Below are 6,010 nucleotides of genomic sequence, written 5' to 3' on the forward strand. Positions count from 1 at the left end.
TGCTTAACATAGGTGACGCTAAAACCGGTCTTAAATGATCGACTGAAGTGTTGTTATCTAAAGGAAACAGAAAGAAAGGCTGTATTCCAGGGTTTCGGGTTGGATTCGCGAAGGGGGGAAAAAATCTACCTAGGTACATATTGAAGGGCTGGGCAAACAAATAGGTAGGTTGCTCCTTTTAATTTGTGCCACTACGTAAGGTACAATCTATGGTAGGTATGATCTACATAGTTATAGACCCATAAAATAAAGTAGGTAATGTAGGTACATTTGTGTTATGAAAACCTTGAATATTCGTAGGTTTTCGTAGAGGAAAGCTTTAAAGGGAGGTAAAGTTTACAAAATAAATATGTGACTTGTGGAGTGGACAATGTCAATGTACCTACCTACCGGCTATGTGAGTGTACTAGATGAATTACCTCAGTATCAAACTTCATAAGAGTACATTACAATTTCAAATCCAGTACCTATTTTCCATGAATTTGGTGCACAAATTGAAATGCTATTTTCTGAATATTAGCAACTATTGTATTTTTCTATGAATGGCAGCCTATCTAAAGTACCAACCTCTGACGTTAAACATACAGTATCGAGTATCGACCTGTAAGATCTCAGGACTGACTTTGATGTCTCATTCTTGTGTACAACTATCAACTATACAGGGTGGGATACTGTTTTCGCTAGGTGAATTTTATTACGGTGAAAATGACACATCCACTAATGTAGAGGAATCTGTTCTTTCGTATTTTACTCATGGAGATTTATTGGATGTTTTCTTTGTACCCTATGATAAAACTGATAGAGATTGGTGGATGTGTCATTTTCCCTTCATTATTTAATTCTGACTGTATGAATAGGGTAAATGACACATCCACTAATATAGCGGAATGTGTTATTTCTTAGGTACTGTCTGTCTGTCTGTCTGTAAACAAAATATCTCGAGAACGGTAAGAGCTAGAGAGTTGAAATTTGGTATGTAGATGTCAAATGTGACAATGATGCAACACGAAACTTTAGGTTAAGATCGGTGTTTTCAAATGCTCGGAGTTGACTGTTAGGTCATTTTCCCTCGTGCATCCCAATACTTTGGGTAAAAGTTAGCTTGGAGTGTAAATATAAAAAAAAATTAAATTCTCAATTTAAAATAATAATTTCAATTCTTCCTTCAGGTGAACAAAATGAGTGTCGAAGAGAAAGTTCCGGAGGAGTTAACCCCTGCCGGTTCCGGCGGGTCTCGGGGCGGCCTCTCCGCCTACTTTCTCCTCAAGAGTATCGACCCGAAGAAGCCCGCGCTCACCTTCCTCTGTCAAGCGCCAACGGAAGAGTCGCGCTCGGAATGGTTGCGCTGTCTCGGGTTAATATTGCAAACGCAGCGCGACTTTCTGAAAGCCATACAGAGTCCGATTGCCTACCAGAAGGAACTGTCGAAAGATACGTAAGTGATGAATTTTTGGTCAGTGAGATACTAAAGGGTTAAAGAATACTGTCCTAAATAATAGTCAGTGTGTTAAACCTAGGAATTTTGTCCATGAGTTACGAAATGGTTAAAGCATAGGACAATATTCTTTTAAAAGGTTAAAGAATAGGACAAAGGTTATGTAAGTGTTGAACCTTAGGTCCGTGAGATATGCAAGAGTTAATTCTTTTAAAAGGTTAAAGAATATGACAAAGGTTATGTAAGTGTTGAACCTTAGGTCCGTGAGATATGTAAGAGTTAAAGACTATTAATTGTCCTAAATAAAATTGGGTTTGTTCAGTGTGTTAAACCTAGGAATTTTGTCCATGAGATACGAAATGGTTAAAGAATAGGACAATTAAAAATTTAAAAGACAATTGAGATTCGACAACAACTGGTGGTTTTAATTAATGAAGATTCTTAATTAAATAATTATTCCTCGATAATTATTTTAGTTTCATTTTGAATAGGACAATATTCTTTTAAAAGGTTAAAGAATAGGACAAAGGTTATGTAAGTGTTGAACCTTAGGTCCGTGAGATATGCAAGAGTTAAAGACTATTAATTGTCCTAAATAAAATTGGGTTTGTTAAACCTAGGAGTTTTGTCCATGAGACACAAAATGGTTAAGAAAAATTGTCAGCCTGGTTTGTTTGGAGGGTAGTGCTCCTGCCTTGTAAACGCTATTTCGCGGGTTCGACCCCCGTCCTAAACAGCGTTGACTAAGCACTATGGGTTCGATCCCAACCGAGGCATGAAATTCTAACCTCTTTGTTTCTCGCCTATTCTCTCACACAACCTGTCCCACATAAGCGAAAGAGTTTGACTTGTATAATTATTATTTCTCTATAATATTTTATTTTGACAAATTTCATATTGTGATATTAGCGTTAAATTTAAGGTTAGAACATTTTGAATCTTTTCTCCCTGTCTCTTTAGGCAAATAGGTAAATATTTGTACTGTGCATATTTTCTGTTTTGTAAATCGCAAATGCAGTCCGACCCCATAGATTTGTAAATTGTTTTGTAAACAAGAGGGATATACTAAAACTGTTAGTGGTAATGGTGCAACTTGTTCTAAGCGGACGTCTCTTTAGGCAAATAGGTAAATATTTGTACTGTGCATATTTTCTGTTTTGTAAATCGCAAACGCAGTCCGACCCCATAGATTTGTAAAATTGTTTTGTAAACAAGAGGGATATACTAAAACTGTTAGTGGTAATGGTGCAACTTGTGCTAAGCTGACAGTCTAAATCAGGGTTGTCCAACCTTAGGGCACCCGAGGGCCACAAGAGACCAAGGTAGAGAGTTGGCGGGCCGCAAAAACTCAACTCACGGGGGGGGATGGCCTGGTGTAATGTAATTATAATATAATGTTATTTTATTATGAAAACTTACAACATGATGACATTAGTGCGATTTCTGTGGACACTCTGCAGCTGACACAAGTGCGTGAATATCGACATTCACGTCTTCGGTACACAAACGTAGAAGGTGTGATTTTCGTTCATTTTTTTTTAGGCGGGCCTTCGCGGGCCGCAAAAATGAGCTCGGGGGCCGCGGGTTGGACAAGCCTGGTTTAGACGATAGGTAGGTACAGTCAAGGAAAAATTTCGAAATGGTTTCTTGAAAATCACTTAATACTATTACAAAATCCCATTTGTTTCCTTTAAAGGTAACTCTTAGGACCTATGAGTAATATAAGATTTACAAGGAACGAACTATTAGGACTTACCGTCGAGTTATCCAACTCGTATCATTAGTCTAAAATCTACTGTGGCCACAAGAGTCGTGCACTACTGAAACCTCAGATATATGAAGTATCTACATCTCATTCTCCTAGATATCAATACAGCACGGTCACAAGTCTCCAAATCTTATCAGCGCTCCCTCGACTCTGCGTCGATTGTCTATAGCCTAAAGTTGCCTAATGATTTAAAAATTGAGAACATTTGATAATAAAAAATAAAAAAAAAAAATACAGCACGGTCACAAGTCTCCAAATCTTATCAGCGCTCCCTCGACTCTGCGTCGATTGTCTATAGCCTAAAGTTGCCTAATGATTTCCATTGAAGTCTCAGATACACTTCTCAATAGTTTTTAATGCTGCACAATACACTTATCAGCCATCTACTCATTTACAAATACTCCGGAGTGCACTTGAAAGTTGTTTTCTTCGTAATTAAACATGGTAATCGTACTCGAGACACAATGCGATTTCATGTGGAACCTAACCTGGGACCTGTGGGTCTAGAGTATTATTATTATTGGGTATTTTAAGTTCAAGTTCAAAGAGGTTGACTGAAGAGTCATCAATAGTTCCTCCAATAGCATCTGATGTATTATATTTTAATTGTTTTACATATTCATTTCAGCCATTGTGATGAGATGACATTTCTAGCCAAGTTCGAACAATATGTAATTTTAATTTTAGCTACAAGCATTGACTCTTTTAGTTTAGTTTAGCAGTATCTTATATTGCTCATATTTATTAATTTATTGTTTCTTGCCTAGATATTGTGTAGGTTATTTTTTAACCACCAAGTTTATTTTATTGACGGGTTAAATGAACTCCTACTCATTTTTGGTACTTACATAATATTCTAATAGGGTGCTTTGCATTTAAAAAAGATAGGACTTTATTGTTACCTCTAGCAACTATTTTTGTTTTAAGTATTACATTTTATTGACACAATAGTATTTGTTGTTTCGTAATCTAAACTGTCCCCTTGTTTTATTCCAATGTAGATAATAATTATGAAACCGACCTCAGTGTAAAGTTGTTTTCTTCGTAATTAAACATGGTAATCGTACTCGAGACACAATGCGATTTCATGTGGAACCTAACCCGGGACCTGTGGGTCAGATAGAGAGACCTGACTGCAGTGACTAAAGTTCTGGTTAAGTAAGATATCATGCTGATGACAATCTCTCAGAGATCTTGCTTCCTCCAATGAGACGACATGTCAGGTAGCGAGCCTAAGTAAGGAAACATACTTGTAATACATCTTTCTCGGAGGTGTAGTGGTCAAGATGCTTTGCCTGGTAAACATGAACCCGTTCAACCCCAGCCCAAGTATGAAATTTTATACTCAATGGTATTTGAAGATTTGACCTCAAACACAATAACAGGAGTATCTAGTATCCTACTAGTGAAGTAAAGGGACTTTAGTCCTTTTCAAGCAGTATAAATGAGAAATCGAGCGTCACTATTATTGTTATACCTATCTCGCCTTCTGTATGACACTTTATTCGACTCTTAGGAGGAATCAAACTCGAACCCTTCTGTATGTCCCTCAACTACTGGAAACTAGACTACTCGAGCGGTACTTGTACATCTTTCTCGGAGGTGTAGTGGTCAAGATGCTTTGCCTGGTAAACAAGAACCCGTTCAACCTCAGCCGAAGTATGAAATTTTATACTCAATGGTATTTGAAGATTTGACCTCAAACACAATAACAGGAGTATCTAGTATCCTACAAGTAAGATAAAGGGACTTCGGACTTTAGTCTTTTTCGAGCAGTATAAATGAGAAATCGAGCGTCACTATTATTGTTATACGTATCTCGCCTACTTGTATGACACTTTATTCGACTCTTAGGAGGAATCAAACTCGAACCCTTCTGTATGTCCCTCAACTACTGGAAACTAGACTACTCGAGCCTCAGTCTGCTTCAGGCTCATGAGAGCAATGTGCTATCGTCAGGATCTAGAGACATAGGATTCCCGTGATGTGAGAATTAACGTTTCTTGTAGACTACAACCTCGTCCATCTAAATCCTACTGAATTCTCTCACAGGATCTATCTAGCCTGCATCTAGCCACCCAGAGATATAGCCACCTTGACTACAACTGTTACAAGTATTCGTATAGCCAGATAGCCACCCAAACATGTGGACATAAATCTTGCAAGATACAAAATCAGTTTTCTCAATCAGGAGGAGCCCTATTCCTGAAAGCAAATTTGCGTTTGCATTTTGTAATATTTTGACGTTTCAGACAGCAACTTTTACTACGTTAGGTACCTATACCTAAGCTTTTTTTTTAAATAGGTACCTTTGTTTCTACTTATACTTTTGCAACGAAATGATAATTAAGTACTACCTAATTACATATTTATATTCCCACTCCGCGACATATCCAGGTACGTACTTACACTCCACGCTCGAAAGAGCTTAACCTCATTGTCATGCCTAGAGATAGCAGCTAGACAAAGCTGCTAAACTGCCCACTTAAGGATTTACCTATCAGTTTTTGCCGTTTTAACTAGAAAAATAGCTCATCCCCAAAGGAAATTTAGAAAAAAAAAAAAAAAATCTGGTGTGAACATCACACGACTTTCTATTACATTTGCGGAATACGTATTTGAAAAAAAAAAAAAAAAAAAAAAAACAAAAAAATGAAAATTTTTTCTAAGTCCCTGAGCCGTGAAGCCGCGCTGTCTAGTCATTGATTCAGGCTCCGTTATAACTGTAGTAATAGTACTGTCAACATCGTTAGCAATTCCAGATCGAGACCAAAAACGAGGAGAGACAGTATTATGTAGACCGCAAA

The sequence above is a fragment of the Diaphorina citri genome, unplaced genomic scaffold (assembly GCF_000475195.1).
Source record: "Diaphorina citri unplaced genomic scaffold, Diaci psyllid genome assembly version 1.1 scaffold710, whole genome shotgun sequence".
NCBI lineage: Eukaryota > Metazoa > Arthropoda > Insecta > Hemiptera > Psyllidae > Diaphorina > Diaphorina citri.